Source organism: Aotus nancymaae, unplaced genomic scaffold, assembly GCF_030222135.1.
Source record: "Aotus nancymaae isolate 86718 unplaced genomic scaffold, 86718_ANA_hifiasm-v0.15.2.pri h1tg000016l, whole genome shotgun sequence".
Lineage (NCBI taxonomy): Eukaryota > Metazoa > Chordata > Mammalia > Primates > Aotidae > Aotus > Aotus nancymaae.
The window spans coordinates 45,684,217-45,709,707 of record NW_026988428.1 but is presented as its reverse complement, the minus strand read 5'-3'; the positions used below and the strand labels follow the sequence as shown (position 1 = coordinate 45,709,707).

The 25,491-nt window shown below is 38.0% G+C and overlaps 1 protein-coding gene across 4 annotated transcripts in view; it reads left to right on the top strand.

Moving 5' to 3' along the window:
- The window catches only part of TAFA2 (TAFA chemokine like family member 2), a 507,397-nt gene that overhangs the window by 207,294 nt on the left and 274,612 nt on the right, over nucleotides 1-25,491 (top strand). Inside the window, exon 1 of one of the 4 annotated variants that reach the window (XM_064377287.1) lies at nucleotides 6,542-6,944. The exons of the other annotated variants lie outside the window; for them this stretch is intronic. The gene's annotated coding sequence lies outside the window, so the exon portion shown is untranslated. Of the gene's footprint in view, nucleotides 1-6,541; nucleotides 6,945-25,491 lie in introns of those variants that run through there. 4 annotated transcript variants of the gene reach the window in all.

The following is a 25,491-nucleotide window of genomic DNA, read 5'->3' as shown; positions in this document are numbered from 1 at the left end:
TTCCACAGAAAAGAGAGGCATAGGAGGGTTAGGGTCCTTCAGGCTGGTTATCAAACCATCTGGCTTTTGTTTTTGGTAACACTGTTTTGTTCATATTATCATGGGATCTTTTAATTCCAAGTTTTATTTGTATTAAAACCTCTCTACAACTTCATCACTTAAGAGCAACTAATTGGCGGGTGTTGAACAATGAGAACACATGGACACAGGGAGGGGAGCACTACACACTGGGGTCTGTTGGGGGGAAATAGGGGAGGGACAGCGGGGGGTGGGGAGTTGGGGAGAGATAGCATGGGGAGAAATGCCAGATATAGGTGAGGGGGAGGAAGGCAGCAAATCACACTGCCATGTATGCACCTGTGCAACAATCTTGCATGTTCTTCACATGTACCCCAAAACCTAAAATGCAATAAAAAAATAAAAATAAAACAGAAAAAAAAGGGCAACTAATTATAGCTCTCCATAATTTCTTCTGATTTGGATCTGCATGTTTACATAGTTTTTAATTAGCTGTAGTTATAATTTTTTGATTTACTTTTGATTTATAATGTGAAACATTATTACAGGTCCCCAACCCCTGGGCCTCGGACAAGAACTGGGCCGCATAGCAGGGGGTGAGCAGCAGGAGGGCAAGTGAAGCTTCAACTGTATTTTCAGCCACTCCCCATTGTCTGCATTGCCACCTGAGCTCCACTGCCTGTCACATCAGTGGCAGCATTAGATTCTCATTGCAGCACAAACCCTATTGTGATCTGTGCATGTGAGGGATCTACATTGTACACTCCTTATGAGAATCTAATGCCTGATGATCTGTCACTGTCTCCCATCACCCCCAGATAGAGCTGTCTGGTTGTACAAAAACAAGTTCAGGGCTTCTACTGATTCTACATTATGGTGATGTAAAATTGTTTTATTATATGTTAATTGCAATGTAATAATAATAGAAATAAAGTACACAATAAATGTAATGTGCTGAAATCATCCAAAACCATGCCCTATTGCCTCAGTTCATGGAAAAATTGTCTCCAGGAAACCAGTCCCTGATGCCAAAAAGGTTGGGGACTGCTGCTGTTTATTGTGTTGCTGAGTGAATAAAGGAGATCAGTTCAATATATTAATTTTAGAGAGGAGAAGGAACAAATAATTTTAGCAACTTAAGTAACCTTGTAGCTAGTTGAAGGCAGCAATAGAACCTCAAAGAAGTTTCTGTGTTTTTGCTACAATGTTCTTTCCCCTGCCGTTTGTTATTTCTATAGAATATTCACAAATTACATTGATTCAATAGGCAGGGGGAAGAGAGCAGTGGAGTGCAATGATATTGATCCTGGGGCTTTTTATTTCTATAAATATTTTTATTACTAGTACTCCTGAAGTTACCCTTATGTCCCTTTCCCAAAGGTAATTACTATGCTGAATTCTATCACTGTAGACTCATCCTACTTGCTTTTGACCTTTATGTAAATTGAATCTTAGAGTATGAACTTAATTAAGGCTTATTTCTTTTTTAAATTATACTTTAAATTTTGGGGTACATGTGCAGAACGTGCAGGCTTGTCACATAGGAATACACATGCCATGGTGGTTTGCTGCATCCATCCCCCATCCCCCATCATTTCTTTTGCTTAACATGTTGGTGAGAATGATATGAAAGGTAGTACTTTATTTTCATTGCCGCATAGTATTCTATCATATGAATATACCCCAATTCACTTATTTATTCTACCTTGGAAGAATATTTCTATTGTTCCAGTTTGGGGCTATTCCACATAATAATGCTTGAAACACCTTTGCACATTTTTTTTGTATGTGCACATATTTATATTTATGCATGTTGAAATATATAGATGTATCATTGTAGTATTGCTGTAGAATTCCTGTATAAATGCATTCCAGGAGTGAAACAGGCCATAGGGTGTGTATATGTACAGTTTTTGAAAATACTGTCACTTTTCCAATATTGGTGTAACAATTTTGACTCCCTCCTGTAATGCATGAGAGGTCCATGTGCTCCACATCCTAACCAACATTTGATATGGAATCTAGTTCATAGCTACTTTGGCCGTATCAAGGTATTTGCCACTTACTCTGTGCTAGAAAGTGTGGCAGGGAATTAAGGAAAACATATGATGTAGTTTCTTTCTTTGAGCTTCTCTTAATATAGTTAGGATAATAAAAACCTCTGAAGAAACTAAAGGACTATGCAAGCAGTATGCATTAGAATGCTAACGTACAGGGTTAAACTAATAACAGCCACATTTATTAATTTATTCCTGTGATTTAGTTTTAGTTGCTGTATTTGGTTTTCTTTTAAAAAAGTATAAGCAATGGAAAATGACACTGATCTTAATGGAAAAATACATGAGTAGTTAATCCAAGCATCTGATTTATTTTGGTGTGTCTCTGAAAATCATATTAATTTTTGATTTGTTTGTATTATCTTTGGAAATGTATGAAAATTTCTGAGAAAACTCTTCTGTATCAACAAATAGGGAGGAAAAGAACCTATATGAGCCAAGATGCTACCTCTTTCCCACAGTCTCACAGGTTTGCTACAGGCTTTATCCATTATTTCTGATAAATGTTATTCAGGCTATCTCTCGCTACCCTTCTGGTGAGAGGAGTTCAATCATTATTAGATAGCTCTAATTGCAAGGTTTTGAAAATATCATAATAATTTGTGCCAGACACTGTGCTAAATGCCGATATGCAATGCCTCCTTTAATTTTCTCAACAATTCTGGGATAAAGTACTAGTATTCACTTCAGCACATGGATACAGAAACTTACACAGGTGGTTTAAGTACTTGCTTGGGAGTTTCAAATTGTTGTCTACAGAATTTTATTGGTCCGCATGGAGCTGGGCAGATGACAGACTTTCAGTCACCAGTTGATTTGCTAATTCACCAACAGTGAATGAATGGCGTAATCTTCAATTTTAGGAAGCCATAGCCACATATTTTCTCCATACTTCTAGTTATATAATCTTATGCAAGACTTTAAAGCTCTCCGTCCTTTTGCTTTCTTATCTAGCAAATGTAGATATTAATACCTGACAAATCTTCTTAGTTGGATTTGTATAAGGTTAAGTTTGGGTACTATTGAATGAAAGCCATTGTTTATAACAAAGTCAGCTAACTGTATTCCTGTGCTGAGGCTATTGCGTGAAGCATATGGGTCATGAGGCCACTTCTGAAGAAGGGGAATGATTTGGTTGAATGACATTTTGAATCTGTCATTCAGTTAGGTTAGAGGACTGCCCCCTAGAATTAAATAGAGCTGTTTCCTCTCATATTAAGATCTCTTATGGCCAGGATATTTTTCAGTCTTAAATGAAATCTCTAGAATAAGTAGTAAGGAAGTCTTGTATTTGAAACTAGATCTCATTCATGCAGCTGAATAAAAACCCAGCTTCTTTGGCAGGATGCCCTAGTATTGTTACAGAGCAGGTTAGCACTCAACTGCTACTTCTAGAAGAAAATCCTCAGGATATGAGAGGCTGCCTGCAATATGGGAGGTGAATCTCTCACACTTCTAGGTGAGATGTTTGGCAGGATCGGAAGATGTTACTTGTGGCTTCCCTGCTGTTGGTAGAATTAGCTGTTGAGGAGAGATGTGTATTCCCAGCCTCTCCCCTCTTTTTCTTCAATTACATCTTCCAGGTGATGCTTCTATTTTTGTTTTTTCTTCTGAACCAAGCTACCATCTGTATAGTACATTACGAGGTGATAGTTACAGTGGATGAGAGTCTGGAGCCAGACTTCATGGTTGTAAATTCTGGCTTCCAGCTGTGAGACCTTGGTCAAGACATTTAACTTCTTGGGGTTTCAGTTTCCCTATCTGTAAGATGGGAAAAATAATAGTACACACTTAATATAGCTGATGCCATTAAATGGTTTTATATATGCAACTCCGTTAGAAATGTTGGCCTTTAATATCTGAAATTTTGGTTAGAGAGGAGAAAGACACCTACCTGTGGCATAAAAAAGCATGGTTTGCATTTTTACATCTAGGTTCAATCTTCATGAGAGCACTGTCTTTTTAAGATGAGGGTAAGGGGAGGAGTTAACATAAATGAACATGCAAAAGGCATTTTTAAAAATAAAGTTTTTTGGACATATTTTAAAAATATTATGCTATATTGCACTTACTTAAGAAATCTGTGAAGATGAAATCTTGCAACTTCACTTGAGACCTGGTATTTCCCCTCATGTTGATGTCCTGAATGACAGGAATGGGCAACTGCACTTCTAAGGAAAATTTCCACTCTCCTTTTACTTGCTCTGACTTACTCCTTAAATTCTTTCCTTATATTTGTTCATCAAATTCCTTTTGATTTTTTTTTGAGACGGAGTTTCGCTCTTGTTACCCAGGCTGGAGTGCAATGGCGCGATCTCGGCTCACTGCAACCTCTGCCTCCTGGGTTCAGGCAATTCTCCTGCCTCAGCCTCCTGAGTAGCTGGGATTACAGGCACGCGCCACCATGCCCAGCTAATTTTTTGTATTTTTAGTTGAGACTGGGTTTCACCATGTTGACCAGGATGGTCTCGATCTCTTGACCTCGTGATCCACCCGCCTCGGCCTCCCAAAGTGCTGAGATTACAGGCGTGAGCCACCGCACCCGGCCCTCCTTTTGATTTTTTAATCTTGAGAACAGTGTGTCTAGGATTTTCTTTTCCCTCCTGATTGCATCATTTACATCTGACCTGTGATTTCCTGCTGACTGGCGCTAAGGAGATCGATCTAAGTTACATTCTTAAAAGCAGTGCTTACAAATTAGATTCCCCTTTTCTTTGTAAGTTGTATGAATACTACATCATATCTTAGAACAGTTTTATACTTTGTTATATTTTTAAAAGCATTAAAAATTTGTTCAAATGTGAACAGCTTTTTGTCAAAATGTTCATTTGCAAAAAAAAAAAAAAAAAAAAAAAAAAATCCCAAAAATGATGCTTAAGCAGAACTAACATGTCCTCCCATTTTTTTTTAAACATGTGAAGTCACTGGAATGGTTTCTTCCTCGCTTCATCTTTCTCTACTGTCATATCTCTCCTGCATCACTGTTTAGTGTTTCTCACTTATCCATAACCTTGGTTCCTCTCTTGCCTTCTCACAGTGAATTTCATATCATAGCTAGAACCAGCTTACAGAAATATAAATTCAATTTTGTCATCCCTCCCTTTTCATAACTCACAAATCCTTTAAATTTTGGAATAAAATCTAACTTTTCTGTACCTTGGGCTATTAAGAGCCGCTGTGCCTCCCTCTCCACCGTCATCCCTCCTCATTTGACACTAGCTGTACCGCCTTCTTGCTCTTTTTTGACCATACCAAGCTCATTACTAACTTTGGCCTTTACTCTTGCAGTTCCCTTTGCTGGGATTATTTCCCCCAGATATTCTCATGAATCACTTTATTCAGATCTTTGCTTACATATCACTTTTCTATATACCCCTTCTCTGATCGTAATCTGTTGCCATCACTCATTATTTTACTTTTTCTAAATTTCACTTACCAGCACTTAATGGGACGTGTACACACACACACACACACACACACACACACACACACACACACACACTTTCGTGTATACACACAAACATACATATGTATACTTCAGTATACTTGTTTATTATTGTTTGTTCTTTCCTGATGGAATATAATCTCCAGAGAGAGTGGATTTTTTATGTTCACTGCTATATTTACAGAATCCAGAAGAGAGTCTGGCTAATAGTGGATGATCAATATTTAATAAAAGAATGAATGAATTGTTGAATGAATTAGCTTGGCAAATGTGCAGACCTAAGCAGGATTTATGGTCATCTTATCTAATTGACAGTATGCTATGCTTTGGATTCAAAAATTTTGGTTTTTCTTGGTAAGATTATAAAAATAGAGATATAGACTTTGGAAATTGCTCGAGACTTAGACCCCCTCCCACCCCAAAGTGGAACCTGAGACAAGGGTTTTCATATAAGTAGTTTATTTGTGGAAGTGATGCTAGAGTACAGAAGTGAGTGCTTGGAAGAGAGAAAGAGGAGAGGAGTGAAAGCCTATTTGAGGTGCATTTTTTATCTGCTTATAACTTCGGGCAGCTGTGACTCAGTCCCACTGATCAAACTTTGAGAATTGGTGTATGGTAAATCAGAGAATTGTGCATCGGAGACAGAGAAGACTGGAGTATTTATGCACCAGCTTCAATGTAGTCAAGAATTGCAACAGTCTTTAACTCCCGCCTCCTCCAACTTTGCACACACATTGAAATGGCTGAGCAGTTCTGCAGTGCCTCACCTGGCTGGGTGGAAACCCCTGGAAGAAAGCTGAGGTGAAGGACTGCACCTGCTCTGAGCTTGTTACTGAATCACCAGTTGGAGTAAAAAGGGTTATGGGAGGATGGGAGATGGGCCACAGGAGATTTCTGATTCAGTGATCTTCACTGTTTCCTCTTAACCATCTTAATCTGAATTAAATTCGTTCTTTAAACTCTTTAATGGCAGTGTTGAGGCATTTTTCTTTTTGATTATCTCTAACACTTTGCATTGTACGTAGCAAGTGTTGAATAAATATTTCTTTATTATTTGACTGCCTTATTAGCATTATCCTATAGTCATTTATTTTTTTATAGTTCCCTTAAGGACTATAGTACCCTTAAGGACTATACAAACAAATTATGTGCTACTAAATATTTCTTATCAATACAATGTCAAAAGAAAAAACCCCATCAACTAATGGGTTAGTCAAATGTCTTTATGTCAGGGAGGAGAGGGACAGCATTATTGGGACATGATTTACATACCATACAATTCACCAAAAATGTACAATTGAATGATTTTTGTATATTTACAGAGTTGCTTATTGATTGCCACAATCAATTTTTGAACATGTTTTATCAACCTCCAAAGAAACTTTGCATTCCTTAGGAGTCACTCTCCATTTCTCTTATCTACCGTAAGCCCGAGCAACTGCTCATCTACTTTGTCTCTATTGGTGTGCCTATTCTGAATATTTAATATAAATGGAATCACATAATATGTAATCAAATGTACCCTTAGATCTTGCACATATTTATCAGTTCATTCAACATGTATTTCCTGGGTACCCTATGATCCAGACACAGTGTTAGTCATGGAAAGACACAACATTGAAAAAGGCTGACCTGGTCCCAGGTTGTATTCTAATAGAGGAGACAGATGAAACAAATAAAAAACTGAAACAAACAAAAATAATTACTGAGAGAAGTGCTGTGATAAAACATAGCATGCAATTAGAGAAAATAGAATGAAGAAGACATTTGAAACGAATTGTGAGATCACGGTAAAAATCTCTAAAGAAGTGATGTTGATGCTGACTTTGAAGGAACTAGCCATGTGAAGATGGGAGAAGTGTATTCCTTGAAGAGGGTACAGGAAACTTAAAGGCTCTGTTATGGGAAAGAACTTGGGTTATTTGGGGAAACTAAAGATAGACCATTGTGTCTGAAGAGTAATGAGCTAGGAGTGATAGTGGCACAAGATGACTGAAGTCTCAAAGGAGAAAGGGGCAGATTATGTGAAGCCTTGGAGATAGTTATGAGGAGGTTGGGTTTTATTCTGTGGATATGGGAAACCTCTGAGAGTATGACACAGTAGAGGGAAGTGGACTAATTTATGTTAATAGGATCACTCTTGATGAGTGGCTAATTGGAGAAATATGAGACAGGGAGACAAGTTAGGGGGGCAGTTGCTGTGGACTAGGCTAGTAAAAATGATGGTCTAGAAAGGGATGGTGTTAGTGGAGATGCAGAGAAGTGAACATGTTCAGGTTGTATTTTAGAGCTTAGAGAAAAGAGCTGGCCCAGGCTCAAACCCTAAAAAAAATTCAGAGTTGAGATAGCAGAGAAAGAACCAGAAAAGAGGCTAAGAGGAAGTCTCCAGGCAAGTAAGAAGGAAGCTGTGAAAATACAGATAGGGAAACGAAGGGGGATTGATTGGACAACTGTGTCAAGGCTACTAGAATATAAAAAAATTAGGAGGCTGAGGCAGGAGAATTGCCTGAACCCGGGAGGCGGAGGTTGCGGTGAGCCGAGATCGCGCCATTGCACTCCAGCCTGGGTAACGAGCGAAACTCCATCTCAAAAAAAAAAAAAAAAAAAATGAGGGATGGTCCATTAAACTTGGAAAGATGGGGGTCATTGTGGACTTTGACCAGAATAATTTTAATGGAAAAATGATTAGAAATATGACTGGAATGGACTGCAGAAAGAATGGCATGAGAAAATGGAGGTACTTTGTGTAGAAACTCTTGAGAATTTAGCTATGAGGAAGAACAGAGTAGGAACTGGAGGGGTGAGTCAAATGAAGTCTTCCTCTTCACCTTAAGGTGGGATATTTTGAAGCAGATTTGAACGTCAGTGAGAATTACTCAGGAGAGAGTGGGAGACTAAAGTTTCAGGAGAGAGGTCTTGAGAAAAGTTTTGAAAAGGGAACAGAGGGAGAAGGTATCCAGAGCATGGCTGGAAACATTGATTGTTAATAAGATAGTGATACATTCTCAGTGTAACAAGAGAGAAGAAAAAGCAGGCATGAACATATGGATTTGTCTGGATGAAGTTGTGATGGTGACAGAGTTCTACTTTGGTGACTTCCTTTTTCTCTGGAGATATGGTCTCTAAAGGATGGTGACAATGTTGATGTTAAAGTGAGGGTGGAAAAGGTTGCATGGGTCCCGTGAACCTATCTGTGCAAATGATAGAGTAATGTATCATGGGCATATAATATCTAATTGTATTACTTAAAAAGAGGTAAGAGTGTTAGTTACAAAGCTGTGGACCATTAGTGTGTAGAGAGCAGGATTTAGTTGTGAAAGGTTTTCGGGGTCAGACTGAAAAGTCTAGATTTAATCTATAGGTAGTAGTAGAGAGCTGTGTGGGGTATGATGGGAGAGGGAGCACTATGAGGGAAGTAGTGTTTAAGGAACACGAATCTTTCATCTGCCTGTTGGAGGGGAACAGAGGCAGCACTCAAGAGGCAAATGTACATCCCACAAACATACATGCTTTAGTCTCTGTGTTAGAAAATTAAAGATTATTCTCATTGTCTGTGCCTAACAGTGACCATTTGTGTGGAGTCCTTAATTTACACCATGGGGAAAATTAGGGATTAGCACAAATAGAAAGGAAAATCCTGATCTATGAGACTTTAATTAGTCTCAGCAAATGGGCATCTACTCTCTGTGCTCTTATGCCCAATGACAGAAATTTCTGAATGGCAACAATAAAGTTTGTAGTTTTTGACATCTAGGTCAAAAGAACCTTGTGTTCTTTTGCATATTTGTGTGTCTTCAAGGCAATACATTATTTAACCCTTGCTATGAACATTCTCAATCGCCACTATATGAGACAAGTATTTTAATGAAATACGTTCTGTTGTAAAGCCCCCAGTTGTGTTTGGGAAAACCAGCATACACATATACATAGAAAACTATTGAAAAGCATGTACACTTGAGATTATTTTCATTCTTTCTAAACTTTAAGAGCTTTAGTTCTGAGAATGGAGACATTGATAAAAATTGGAATGACTTAAATGGATGAGTGGGATGTCAATAAAGGAAATGAATGAGAAGCATTGATTTGTAGCTGACATCTGAGATGTAGAGTTAGAAGGAGGGCATTCTAGGTATGTTAAGAACATCAGGCCAGCTTAGGGAACAAAAATGAGTGCAGAATGTTTAGTGAGCAGAGAGGTTTAATGAGAAGAGCACAGCCTCTGGTTAAAACCTCAGTGTTGCTACTTTCCAGTGATGTGATTTTGGACATGAAATATAATCTTCCTAGACTTCATTTTACTCATCTGCCTCAGAAGAATAATAATGCTTGTCTTAACAGTTTTCATGAAGCTTTGACATAATGCAGGCCTTGGGCCTGGCATTCGATGTGTGGGAGTTATCATTTATGCACAATACAGAGAAATTATCCTTCAGCCTATTCTTTAAATAAATATAGGAAATCACAAGGCCTTTTTCTTGGTTTTAGGGGATGTAGCAGTTTATAAAACACCAAAATTTTCACTCTGATGGAGCTTATCTTCTTGCGTAGGGTTGTATTTTGTAAGAAAAGGAAGAGTGGTGTAGTTGGATCAGAAAAAGGGGGTTGAAGGAGGTGGTGAGTAGCAATGAATGAGGTTAGAGAGGAAGCGGCAGCCAGATCACATAGTGCCTTCAGGTATATGGTGAAGATGTTGGATTTGACTCTGAGTGAAGTAGGAAACCATTTAGATATTCTGAGGGGAGCAGTGACACAGTTTGACTTATATTAAAGGCTTGCTCTGGCTGCTGTGTAGGAACAAACTGTAGGGAAACCAGGGCAGAAGCAGGGATGTTCTTGCAAAAAGTCCAAGTGAGAGGCAAAGAGGGTTAGGGAGTGGTGGAAGCTGTGAAAATTGGTTAGATATATTTTCAACAAGGAGCTTATAGTTCTTACTATAAGCTTATCGATTGAAGCCTATGGAGTGTGAGAGAAAGAGGGGAATTAATAAGATTCTTCTGAATGGAGTTTCCATTGGCTGAAATTAGGGAGATGGTGGTAATAGCAGGTACGGGAAGAGTTATCAAACATTCTAAAGGACATATTAGCTTTGAGAGTTTTACAGACTTCTAAATGGGACCGAATAAAAGTAGTTAGTTATGTGTCTGGATTTCGGAAGGTAGGAATGACCTGAAAATACAAATTGGAGAGAAATCTGCTCTTACATAATTTTTTTTTCCTTTTTTTTTTTATTGCATTTTAGGTTTTGGGGTACATGTGAAAAACATGCAAGGTTGTTGCATAGGTGCATACGTGGCAGTGTGATTTGCTGCCTTCCTCTCCTTCACCTATATCTGGCATTTCTCCCCATGCTATCCCTCCCCCACTCCCCACCCCCCCCCGCTGTCCCCCCCGCTGTCCCCCCACTCCCCCCAACAGACCCCAGTGTATAGTGCTCCCCTCCCTGTGTCCATGTGTTCTCATTGTTCAACACCCTCCTATGAGTGAGAACATGCGGTGTTTGATTTTGTGTTCTTGTGTCAGTTTGCTGAGAATGATGGTTTCCAGGTTCATCCATGTCCCTACAAAGGACGCAAACTCATCGTTTTTGATGGCTGCATAATATTCCATGGTGTATATGTGCCACATTTTCCCTGTCCAGTCTATCATCAATGGGCATTTGGGCTGGTTCCAGGTCTTTGCTATTGTAAACTGTGCTGCAATGAACATTCGTGTGCATGTGTCCTTATAGTAGAACGATTTATAATCCTTTGGATATATGCCCAGTAATGGGATTGCTGGGTCAAATGGAATTTCTATTTCTAGGTCCTTGAGGAATCACCACACTGTCTTCCACAATGGTTGAACTAATTTACACTCGCACCAACAGTGTAAAAGTGTTTCTATTTCTCCACATCCTCTCCAGCATCTGTTGTCTCCAGCTTTTTTAATGATCGCCGTTCTAACTGGCGTGAGATGGTATCTCAATGTAGTTTTGATTTGCATTTCTCTAATGACCAGTGATGATGAGCATTTTTTCATATGTTTGTTGGCCTCATGTATGTCTTCTTTTGTAAAGTATCTGTTCATATCCTTCGCCCATTTTTGAATGGGCTTGTTTGTTTTTTTCTTGTAAATCTGTTTTAGCTTGTTGTAAATTCTGGATACCAGCCCTTTGTCAGACGGGTAGGCTGCAAAAATTTTTTCCCATTCTGTTGGTTGCCGATTCACTCTATTGACTGTTTCTTTTGCCGTGCAGAAGCTGTGGAGTTTGATTAGGTCCCATTTGTCTATTTTTTTAAGGCCATATGACTAGAGGAGATGAACTAGGGAGTTAGTAGAGGGAGACTACAGGTGTGAAGATCATGTCCTGAGTTAGAGGGCAGGAAGATGAGAAAGAGCCAGCGAAGAAGACTGAAAATGATATGGGAGAAGAATTAAAAACTGTTCTGCAGGCCAAAATGAAGGAAGTGTTTCAAAAGCAGGAAGTGATGAGTAATGTCAAATTCTGCTGAATAGATGAGTATGAGGAACCCTGAGAAATGACAGTTGGGCTTGGCAGTGTTAAAATCATTGGTGACCTTGACAGGAGCTGTTTTAGTGAGAGTAGCAGGGAGTGAAACCCAATTAGAGTAAGTTCAAGAAAGAATAAAACAGGAAGTTCAGACAGCATGTACAGAAAACTCTTTTAAGGAGTTTTGTTGTAAAAGTGAAAAAAATGAACTAAGATCAAAAAAGTTTATAAAAGATGGGAGACATAGTGTGTATTTATGCTAATGGAAAAGAACCAACAGAGAAATAAATTGACTTAACTGAAATGTAGAATTCATATTAGAAGTTGTGAGACATGTGTGGATAGCGTATGAAAATATAATGATTTAAAAGCTAATAAATGACTTTAGACTGTTTATGGTAGATAAAATGAAGGCTTTGTAGATTTCTGAATAAAGAATGACATAAAAACCTATATATGTGCTTATAGTAACATTCACTGAATTGATTTATGATGTAATAGTTTTTAAGCATGATTATTTCTAATAACCCCTTTAAATGTAAAAGTATTTGCATGTTAAATAGCTCATCTTTAGGCAGACTTACAATGCACTATATAACTCTTACTTTACATGTGCTAGCTTATTTAATCTTCCAAACAGTTACAGAAGGTGAATACTGTAATTGAGCACATTTTGATGGTGAGGAAACTGAGGCACAGATACGAAGTAACTTTTCCTAGGCAACAGCTATAAGTGGTAGAACAAGTAATTAAACTCAGACAGCTTGGTTCTAGAATAGAGCATAAAGTACCTTGTTCAACTGCTTCTCTCAGTTTGTTGTCTCTAAATTGTAAATTACTTTTAGCCACATGTGCTGTTAATTTATGGGGAGTTACAAAAGGTCACTATTTTCCTCACCTGAATATTCTGCGTCTCTATTTCCATTCATTCTACAAAGTATATTTTATTTGTTAGAGTTTACATGTAATACTTTCCTCATTGTGCATATTTTACGTATCATGTACCCACAAATTCCATTTATATACACATACACTCCTCCACATGGTGATCAGATGCAGATTCAAGCAGTTGGAATGTTTTTTGATAATAGTTGTTTCATAACTGCACAGTGCTTTATTATTTGGTAAGTACTACCACATAAGTAATTTTAATTCTTAAGACAATCTTGTGTGTTAGAATAGATATAAATATTGCCTTTTAACAAAAATTGACACAGTGTTTAGCTTAGACACTTAATAAATAGTCTAATAAAAGAATAAATCAACGAATGGTCCACAGTTACAGTCACAGAGTTTGGAAGAACAGAACAGTAATAGAAAGCTGAGATTCCTGACTGCAAATCTAGGGCTTTTTTCATTATACTCCAGCTGTCTTGAATTTTTTTCTTTATTTTTAAATAAAATCTACTGGTTTCTAAGTACTAGCAGTTAAAATATAATCAAAGTAGTGAGATGGAATTCTTTCCTTGCTGTATCTCAAATTTAGAGCTGGTTTTCGATTGGGGAGTTGTAGTGATGCCACAGGTAGCAGACATTTCTTTGGGTCAATATTCAATTAATGCCTCAGCGGATTGTTAATAGAGACTTGAGTTGTAGGGAGTGCTGTTTTGGAGGTGAAATGGATGAAGAAAAGATGATTCTCCATTACTGAACTCGTTAAAATACTGAGGACGATTATTTACACATTTAAAGTGTGTTAGTTGTTCTGACTTGGGCAGGCTCCAGCATGGGTAATTGGTATCGTTTCCTCCACATATCCCTCTCTCCATTTATTTTAGCAGGCTATGAGGGCAGTATGCTTTCTGACATCCTGTTTTGGAGCACTTCTACACATTTGCTTCAAATGATTGGACCTTTGCCAGATACACCTTTGAACCACATCTATTCTGGGAGTGGGGGAAGAAGTGGCTTCTCATGTGCAGCTTCTAAAACAAGGCTTGAGTTGGCCCTGGATTCTATGCTCTAAGCGGGGCGGCAACCATTCTTTTTGAATGGGGAAGGCAGAGGCAAGGGTAGTGTGAGAGGTTTGGTAAGGAGTTAGAGAGTGGGGAGCACATATTTTTATACTCCTTGTCAGCCAGGAGTGATTTCACATAGCCAAGTCACTTAGAACCTGATGGGCATTTGCCAATATTTTGCTCTTTTAGGGGTGGGGGAGTAAATACGGGGAGCAACTTTTCAATACGTCTTAGGCATAAACCTTTTTTGGGGAAAGAGGGATAACAGTTCATTTTTGTATAGGGTAGATGTTATTATTGTCCTTCCCCTCTATGGATCACTAGGCATTCCTCTACATCTTGGTGAGAGGACACATGCAACTTTATTTTAGAATTCCATGCTGCTGCACAAAATTGGAATCACAACCTTCACAACCCATTTACAGCTAACTCATTTTGGTCAAGAGCATGAAGATGCTAAGCTCCTTTAAATGTATCATGTTTAAGAGGTAAAATCAAGGCAGCACACTATTAATGCATATCTACCTGAAAAGATTTTTCTGATCAAAGGCACTTATATCATGTACAATGTTAGAACAGCTGAAAATATCTTTTCATTTTTGGGAAAACAAAATTGGTCTTACTCACAAGAACCCCTGTAATCTGACTATACATGGAGGTTGAGTTGTTTCCATGAAGCAAAGATGGAAGTTGGATCCCTAAGTGTCAAAAGATAATCTTTATTCTGCTTTTTTGACATCAATTAAAAACTTAGACTCCCACATCCTGTAGCACTCATCACAGAGCCCAAGCTTGCACAGACAGCCTCCTGCTGAAGTATGTTTGCAGTGGTACTTGAGAGTTCAGTACGAGAGACACATCTCTGTTCTTGGGCCAAGTTGCATCACCAAACCTTAGTTTTCTTGTAGAATGTGTTTGTGGAATGATAATTGAATTATATGTCCCTATGATCAGAAGTCAACCTAAAAAACATCTATCTTAAGCAAAATTACAGTACACATAATAAGTGCTTTCAGTAAACAATTGTTGAATAAATGAGGATTGAAGACATTAGGTGCTCTGCTTCTTAAGGTCACCCAAAGGAAGCATCATTTGAAAAACTCCTCCAACATTTTGTTACCAGCAGAATTTGTCTTTCTATATGAATTCACATACTGGCTTTGATTTCATTACTTCCTAAATGGCTTCTGATCCGTTTTAGTTACTATTTTATGTATTTTAATATTATAAAATATTCTCTAGATTCCAAATCTTGGGGCGTTTTACAGTACATTTAATCTGTTTCACTATCTACTGCTTGAAATGCTTTATGTTCTATCGGGAAGTGAAAAGGTCATATATGTGAAAAGGAAACCAACGACATAATAATTTCCCCTAAGCTCCTCCCTCATGAGAAAGGCATCCCCCCATTGACACCCAGGAAGTAGGGTGCTAAGTTCTGTCTGGACCTCAGATTGGGCCAGGAGAGCAATCCTGTGATAACTCTCAAAGTTTTCTAGCAAGGGTATTGCCAGGAAAACCTTTCTCCTGGCTGTTAACTACTGTATCCATCAGCGGCACGTATTTGTCTTCTGTGGAAGAATATTAATTGAAGAATAACTCATTGTGGAGATAATTTATAATCTTCAATTTATTTTATGTGATTTAAGCATCCAAGAAATTTATTGATTTTAATTTGCTTCAACAAACATTTGCTGAGAGCTTGAATTTAAGTTGGGCAATTTACAAGAACAGTAGGTTTTCCCCTTAAGCTTTTTGAGGACACTGTTTATGGGGCAACATCCCCATCACATCCATTCACTTCCTTCCACAAAAGAGACCTTTTGTAAGATGTTACCTCATTTAATTTACCAATTCTGCCAATTTACTTTAGGTGAAAGTGCAGCCTGAATAATTTAAGTGCTTTTAGACTACCTTATTTTTGGCTTAGATATTATTTGTGTTCTCGGAAGCACAATTTTTAACCTGTCAACCATTGTTCAGGAAGGATGTGGACTTTCCTGGACTACTGGTAGTTTAGCATCTTGCAGGGAATCATATTTCCTTGGTAGTTTCTAACAAAGGCAGTCATTATTTTAAATAAGGCAAAACACAAATTGTGCATGATCTGGCTGTGGAATAATGGAACCCAGACGCAGAGAGAAGTACATTAGCACATTTGTTCAGTGATGAGTTGACCAGAACCATTTATTTCTTTGTCCTGAGACTTGATGGATTACTGGTTTGAAAAGCAGGCAGAGATGTATAGACATGGCACTCATTCTAACAGAAACCAGAGATACTTTTGTTCACCCCTTATTGCTATATTAATTCAGCTACATGTAAAGAGGATGCTGCAAAGAAGCACATTATGATTTATGAGTTGTGGAGCCTGCTGCACTACCAGGAATCTTAAGATTGTAGTGCAAGCTTGTTTTCTTTAAATTTAGAAAAGAAAGAATAGGTATTTTCTCTCCTTACTTACAACAGTGGATGGTTAAAACTATAGAACATTTTTTATTTTAATGACCTTTTTATATTTGGAGGAGGGAATCAACTATGTAAGATGAAAAGAAATAATTTGTATGGTCTATTTAAAATAATTCCCCAAGGCGTGAGCTAGCTGAAGTCCACTTTCTTGACCAAGAGAATCACTAGCAGAAGGTGGCATCAGCACTGAAGAATGTGGACCTCGGACATAGATGGTCTACTTGTCTGCTCCCCACTTGTGGTTCTGTCAAGTCCTGTTTATATAATGTCATGTTCTTATGTAATTATTTCAAATTTGAATTATTTTTGTTTTCCAGCATATAAAACAAAATGTGTACACACACATTCTTTTAAAATTCCATATTATACCTTTTGTTGCAATATGATGCAATCAATCCTGTTGGAAGGGCAGGGTGATTTTGATTATCGTACAGTTTAAGTGATTTTCGTTTTTTTAACCAAGTCTTGTGGCCAGTAAATGATAGACTTTTTCTTAGAACTTGGATCATTTGGGCTGGGTGTGGTGACTCACACCTATAATCCCAGCACTTTGAGAGGCCAAGATGGCTGGATTACTTGAGGCAGGAGTTTGAGACCAGCCTGGCCAACATCGTGAAATCCCATTTCTACTAAAAATATAAAAACTAGCCAGGTACAGTGGCACATGTTTATAATACCAGCCCTTTGGGAGGCTGGGGTGGGCAGATCACTTGAGGTCAGGAGTTCAAGACCAGTCTGGCCAGCATAGAAAAACCTTGTCTTTACTAAAAATACAAAAATTAGCTGAGTGTGATGGTGCATGCCTGTAATCCCAGCTACTCAGGAGGCTGAGGCAGGAGAATCACTTGAACCTGGGAGGCAGAAGTTTCAGTGAGCTGAGATCATGTCACTGAACTCCAGCCTGGGCAACAGAGTGAGACAGAAAAAAAAAAAAGGAACTTAGATTGTTTGTCTGGGTTCTGTCACTCTTTCTACTTAGCAGATACACTGAATGTAATACAAACAATAGTGGGACACAGAGATACTTAGCATGTGCTGTCTATTTCGAGGTCACCAGAGGAAGCTATTATATACCATGAGCAAAATGATATCCAAAGGTGATGGTTGTGAGCTGAGGTAGCCGTGGAGCCTGGTGAATATCTGAGTAGTCTAGAGCTACAGTTACCAGCGCATGCCCCATTCAAAAATGAAGCATAACCAAGCAACATGTAGTCCTGTATTTCACATCTGAATATAGTAATCAGAAAATCATTTTACATATCATAATACAACTTCTTAATTTTCAAAAGAAAAAGAAATCTCATTTGGTTGTACTGAAAATCATAATTCAGTGGAAATAAATGCAATTGGACCATTTGCCCTCATTCCAAAACAGGAGCAACGAAGAGAAAGAGAAACATGTTATCAGCAAATTAGAGCAATTGGGAGAACTTCTAAAGTAGAGCAAGCTGATGACTTATTTCATTCATTATTATTATTATTTTTGTTTTTTTGAGAAGGAGTCTCACTCTTGTTGCCCAGGCTGGAGTGCAGTGTGGCGATCTTGCTCACTGCAACTTCCGCTTTCCTGGGTTCAGGCAATTCTCCTGCCTCGGCCTTCTAAGTAGCAGCTGGGATTACAGGCACCCACCACCGTGTCCAGCTAATTTTTTGTATTTTTAGTAGAGATGGAGGTTTACCATGTGGCTCAGGCTGGTCTCAAACTCCTGACCTCAGGTGATCCACCCGCCTTGGCTTCCCAAAGTGCTGAGATTACTGACATGGGCCACCACGCCTGGCCTTCTTTTATTTGTAAGTGAATTTTTGTGCTTTCAATCTAATATATTGATATTGAACAGGGGAGACTTGTGACTCACAAGTAAATATCAGAAACTTCAGAATTTGACTTCTACTCACTAGAGATAATTTCCACTGATACTTGAAAAATTACTCCCAAATAACTTCACAGCATTCCCATATTATATAATAATAGACTATATATAATAAACTAATCTTTATTGTTTTCCTGCGCTCAAATGGTTAAGACCAGAAGACTCTGCTGCTTAATCCTTTGTCCTTTATTGTTTCTATGAATGAAAGTATAAACAGGAGAAAATATACTTCCAGTGAAAATTATTCGCAACATATTTTTATATTAGCTTTTTCAACAATATTTAGGCCATATTAAGTAACTCAAAATAAATCCAGTGTTTCTTTTAATCTTGGGGTATGAGTCCCTAAACTCTCAATGCAGGAATTAGTACTTTGGACTTCTCTTACGTCAGATATCATTGTCTGTCAACAGAAGTAGAATGTGGCTTCTGGAGAGTAAATTCCGTATCAGCCTAACTTTACATTCAAAGCAACTTTCACCCTCTCCCTCTCTCAATTAAATTCTAGGACAGTATTTAAAACCTTAATTCTTTTCACTTTCTTCAAGTTTAGTCAAAGAGAGTCTGGTATACAATAAAAATAGTATGTTTATTCCTATTCCAAAGCATATGAATAGATGCTTTATTTTCTAACTTGTTTGCAAATAGAACACTATCACAGTTCTAGTAAGACTTGGTAGATATTACTTGCATTCTGTTAGAAAATAAGTATCATGGCTTAATAAGTACAAGTTATATAACCACGAAAACATTTCCAGCTATCCATTCCTCTACCCATTGTTAAACTATACATGAGGGTATGTTCTTGTGGAAATTTATGCACGTTGATTACATTACTACTGTGATGATTTATTGAGAAATCTAAATAGTATCCCATGTACAAAAAACAATGGAAAATATTCTTTAGAATAATACAAGTGGTCAAAGAGTCATCATGGTTAATTCTTCTTTTGCAACTTCTAATCTGAATGGCTCTCTGGGAAAAACCACAAAGGATTTCAAGATACATGATAGAAAAAGGCAACTAACTCAGCCTTTGCAGTCCTCTGTTTGCTAATGTTTTCCCTTAGCTGTTGCTAAATAATCAAGCCCCATCTTCGGTACACTGTTCAGCATAGCAGGGTGAAAAGAGCTACATGAGTCAGAAGACTGGAGTTCTCCTGCTTACTCTGCAGCTTACTCATCTGTATCTCTGCATGAATGTAAGCCCCATGAGGGCAGGGACTGGGCTCTCTTGTTTGTTACTGGATCTTCAGCATCTATCACAATCTAAATTGATTTGTTCTACAGATATCTGAGTATCTTCTTTGTGCTAGGCACTCTTCTACATACTGGGAATAGCTCAATGAATAAAATAACAAAATCCCTGCTTTTAGTGTGTTAGTGTGTTTACACTTTAGTGGGAAGATATACGTGGTGTTATGAAGGATAATATAGCACTGTTAGAGGATAGAGATTGTTGGTAAAATGTGTGTGTATTTATATGAGTGGGTTAGGCACAGCGTTACATAGGGTGATAGGAGAGGGCTCTCTGTTACATCGACACTTGGGCAAGGCCAGGGATGAGGTGAGAGAATGACCAATGTGATACATGGTGATAGTTCAAAGAAGACTGATTAACAGGAGACTCTGGGATGCTTGTTACAGTCACAGGACAGTAATTATAATAAACACAAAGGATAATGAGTAAACCTGAAGTCATAGAGGTGTTAGTATTAGGACTTGAGACTATTAACTTTATCTAATAGTGGCTATTAAGCTCGTTTTCAGCTCTGAGAAGGAAATTGCACCAACTTCTCTGATTCTTAAAGTGCTGGGGTTCCAGCATGATTTCTAGAGTGCTGTTTAATAATTCCAGGGACCTAGGAGCTAGAATTCCACCCCTTCCTGGTTTATATTGTTTGGTGGTAACAGCAGAAAGTGTTTCATACTGAGAATCACTGGTACTCTAAATGGGAGCTTCTGCTGTTTTTGCCCAAAGACATGATTTTGAATCCTACCCATATAAAATGGGAGAGTGGATTTATGGAGATGTAGGTTATTGTAAAGGAGAATAGGATGTTCCGTAGAAAATGTGTCATATTCCAGCACTGTATAGCTTTTTACCTTCCAAATAGTCTATTCCATGGCTGAATCTTTTTAAACCATAGCATGCTTTATTTCCTACTGTGCCCAAATCACATAGCAGCTGTTGACCTTGTGCTTTCTGAAATAAATCCTTTAAAAAATAAAACAAAAAACTAAATTTGAATAGAGTGTAGATCCATGGGATGAAGAAGGGAATTAAAGAACTTAAATATATGAAAAGCATTTCGGTCAGAAGTTTTTAAAAAAGTAAAAAAAAATTTTTTTTTGTCTTCCACTTGCTGGTGGGAATATAGTCATTCTGGAAGCAATCTGGTAGCACTTAGCAAAATGAAGTTATCATATGTTTCATGACTACTCATCTCAGGCCTAGTATATCCTACAGAAAATTCTCACAAAGAATATGAATATGTTTGAGGATGATCTTTCTCTCTCATCCATATATTTTGATGTTGCTAAGAGTAATACTTGAGAGCTAAAGGCAATATATATGTATGTGTGTATGTTTCCATACTGAGGGGACTGAGGAAGTAAAATGTGAAAGATCTGTATTTAACATGGGGCACTTAAAAGCAACACACTGGATGTAAGCAGAGCAACATAGATCCACATTAAGAACCTGTACAGGTCTTAGGAACATGGTAAGTTTAAAAAATTAAAAAAGAAACAGGATGCATAGTCTAATACTATTTTTATAAATTATATTTACACATTTGAATGAACTTACTATTTTTATAAAGATATGGGTGGCCGGGCGCGGTGGCTCAGGCCTGTAATCCCAGCACTTTGGGAGGCCAAGGCGGGCAGATCATGAGGTCAAGAGATCGAGACCATCCTGGTCAACATGGTGAAACCTCGTCTCAACTAAAAATACAAAAAAATTAGCTGGGCGTGGTGGCGCATGCCTGTAATCCCAGCTACTCAGGAGGCTGAGGCAGGAGAATTGCCTGAACCCAGGAGGTGGAGATTGCAGTGAGCCGAGATCGCGCCATTGCACTCCAGCCTGGGTAACAAGAGCGAAACTCTGTCTCAAAAAAAAAAAAAATCGCTTGAACCCAGGAGGCAGAGGTTGCAGTGAGCCGAGATTGCACCACTGCACTCCAGCCTGGTGATAGAGCAAGACTCTGTCTCAAAAAAAAAAAAAAGATACAGGCATTTTAGAAAGCATATAGCAAGCAATTTAGAAAAGGGGGCTTGTGGGATGATAGGACATTAGGAATAAATTGGAAATTAAACTAAAACAAAGGAGGGACTTCACAATGATTATAGTTTACTATGAACAAAGGAATATGATTAACTCACCTCCTTGCACCTGGAGTTCAAAAGATAAAGCCATGTACAAGTCTATTATTTAGAAATCAAATAATCTTTTTTGATTTCCTTATATTGTAATTCCAAGGATATATTTCTTTTTTCTTTTTCTTTTTTTTATTTTTTTTGAGACTCTTGCTCTGTTGCCCAGGCCGCAGTGCAGTGGTGTGATCTCAGCTCACTGCAGTCTCCACCTCCCGGTTTCCAGCACTTCTCCTGACAGTCTCCCAGGTAGCTGGGATTACAGGCATGCACAACCTCTTGGCTAATTTTTGTAGTTTTAGTATAGACGGGGGTTCACCATGTTGGCCAGGCCAGTCTTGAATTCCTGACCTTAGGTGATCTGCTCACTTTGGCCTCCCAAAGTGCTAGGATTACAGGCGTGAGCCACTGTGCCTGGTCAGGGATATGTTTTTAGGGGGTAAAATATCTGGAGTTATTCCAAAGAGTTCATAAACATAAAATATATTTTAAAGATAATTTACGTAAAAGAAAATGATTTTCTCGATAAGCATTAGCAATAACGTGTCTTGTCAATGTGACATTTAAAGTACATTTTAAGGTATACTTTTATGGGACACAGGATTAGTAAAGCTTGCCTATGAGATATGGGGTGGCAGATGGACAAAGAGGGTGGTTAATTTTTCTTACTTCTTTCCATGAAGCTGCTTTTGTAGAGGCTTCACTTCCAGTTTAGCTTGCCATATCTGCATCTTTCATTAACTGGTGTCCTTCTAGGCACCTTTACTGTGGTGATGAGCTGCCATGGGGGAGGGAGTGGGTGTCGTGCTCCTACTTTGTGGCAACAGTGTTGTTTCTGTTTAAGATTGGCTTTTCTTCATCATTTCTTTTTATTTTCTCTGTTCATTTCTTTTCTTAATTTCCCCCTTACTTGCCTTATTTTTTCAATTCTGATGATACTTTATCCAATTCAGGACATTTTCTGAGCAGTACTTCAGTGAGTTGCTAGAATATCCTTTACTTCACTCCATTCTCATGCTTCCTATACCTTGGGAAAGGATGAACTTATGCTACCAACTTTAATTTCTGAAATGATGATGCAGTAGATGAACTGCCATTTCACTAAGCTTTTTCTATTTGTTCCATTTTTTTTTTTTTTTTTTTTTTTGAGATGGAGTTTCACTCTTGATACCCAGGCTGGAGTGCAATGGCGTGATCTCGGCTCACCGCAACCTCTGCCTCCTGGGTTCAGGCAATTCTCCTGCCTCAGCCTCCTGAGTAGCTGGGATTACAGGCATGCGCCACCGTGCCCAGCTAATTTTTTGTATTAGTAGAGACGGGGTTTCACCATGTTGACCAGGATGGTCTCGATCTCTTGACCTCGTGATCCACCCGCCTCGGCCTCCCAAAGTGCTGGGATTACAGGCTTGAGCCACCGCGCCCGGCCTTTGTTCCATTTTTATTCATATGATAAAATATAAAACCCATAGCATTTGAGATGTGCTTCAGTGGCCTGATTTTAAAACCTTCACTGAAGATCTTCTTCCCATATTTACCCAGTAAGGCAGTGATTCACTTTACCATTCACCAATACCACTGAGTTATTGGTTCCTCAAAGGATAATTACTATTTATTTAATTATGTGGAAAGTGCTATGCAGTGGCAGGGTAATTAGACAATGGCACTGCACAATTACAAAGTAACTGTAGTATCTGGGGGAGTTTGACCAGAATTCATTTTAATGATAATTATTAGATAGCAAAAGAGAATAATATGAAGTTATCTGCAGAAAAATGGCAAATATCATTTAGTTCCACATTATAACCTATTATAGTTTAGCCCCGAAGAAGCAATGCATATTATTCCATGAAAATGAATTTCACACAGTTTCCTGGTTACTGGAGAACTAGGCTCTTGGGTTTTCTGATTGGGAGACAGTCACAAGTGTTAATTAAAGACATATTGATCACTCTGTGTATGCCTACTTTGAAAAGCAGTGCAAACGTAGGCAACATTGGCAAGACTCAGCCATCATAGCTATTGCTCACTTGGGACTTCAGTTCTTGAAGTTTCTTGAAGTATGGGTACATGAACTACTGGCATCACTGGTGGGACTTTGAGCCTGGGGAGGGGGGCGTTGTTGTCAAATGTCAATTTCTTGCCTCCTCCTTCTTCAGGGTTTCTAATTCAGTAGGTCTTGGTTGAAGCCCTGAAGTCTATATTTTATCCAGACAGACTCAAATGCTTTCAGGTGAATCCAAGTTATCTTCAATGCTGAGCACCACTGAGAACCAGGAGGAAATCCAGTTCGAATGTGTGTAGGCATATGTGGAGACTTGGGGGCTGTTTCTTCTTCATCCCCCACAGTACTTCTGTCTGATGTAGGTGTAATGTCAATCCTTTCTTTCTCATATAGAAGCTGTTCCTCTCTTTTAAACTTTAAAATACATTTTTCATTTTGAAAATTATTATTAGAGTATTTGTTATAAAATATTGTGACATTAATTTGTTACCCGTTTTGGAATATAGGGTCTGAGATATATGATGAAGTCTGATAAGAATATCAAATTCACCACATTTATTTTAGAAGATATTTATATAGAATGTTAGGCCTTTTGGAGAGTTCATTAAATTCTGCTTTCAAAATAAGAGTTGATTTTATTGAGCAATTACTCAGGCGGACTTAGTGTTTTGTATACATTATCTTTTTTTAATCCACACAGTCTCTTTTTGAGAGAGGTAATATTTACATGGAAAAATGTGGAACAGAGAAGCTAAGTAACTTGCACAGTCATATAGCTCATTGAATATTCATTGCTAAGCGAAACCTGGACAATGCTACTTCTGAGCATCTTCATTATGGTCACTATTGCAGGAATGTTTTCATTATTTTTATAAAAGGAATTCTTAATCTAAAAGAAGGCAAAACCCTAATCTACTGAAATCAGTGGAATGATTTTCTTTCTTCCTCTTTATTTTCTATCCTCTCCACTTTACCATCAAAGGATATCTGAAAACTGATTAGAAGAGGAGGGCACCACTGTGCTTGCATTGTGACAGCCTGACTGAAAGAAAGACTGATGTTCACAAAAGGGGCTGTTTTGCATCGATTTATGTTATGGTTGAGAAAGACAAAGTGAGAGAATGGTTTCATACTCTAGGAAGCTACAAAGACCTGTAGAATTAAATGAAAACAAACAAGAGAAAGCTAGGCTTTTAAAAAGAGTGGCAATTTTACTTCGTTGGTCTACCAACTACAAGACATACAAATACAATTTTATTCTTTATAGAGGCCAGGTATAGGGTTACGGAATGAATTTCACAAGAGAAGAGGTTTCAGTCAAATGGGCTTGCTGACAGCAGCACATTCATTGTCTGGATTTAGCAATGGAAACCATGACATTCAGTGCACACCTGGCAAACAAGGTCAAATAGGAAAGTCAAACAATAAGGTATCTTTGTTTCATATTTTGCTGGAGCACTTTATAATATTTCTAGTGTGGATGTGAAAAGCATAGACTATCAGGAAAGGAGATAATTAATTTTAAAAGTGCTTATTTAAAACAGCAATTTGGAACCATTTTAAAATTTGGAGACAATATATTTTATCTGAAGATCTTGCTAAGAGGAGAATTGAAATGCTGATCGCATCCACTATTTAAATGAGGCTTAGGTAGAAAAGCATACTTGAGGCTTTCATTTGGGATTAAAATATATGTAGTTTGTAATGCAAATATGAAATGTTGCAGAATGTTTTTTGTGTAGAAAGGTTTTTAAATGACTTCATTTTCTCTATAATATTTGGATTATAATAAACATTGCTGAT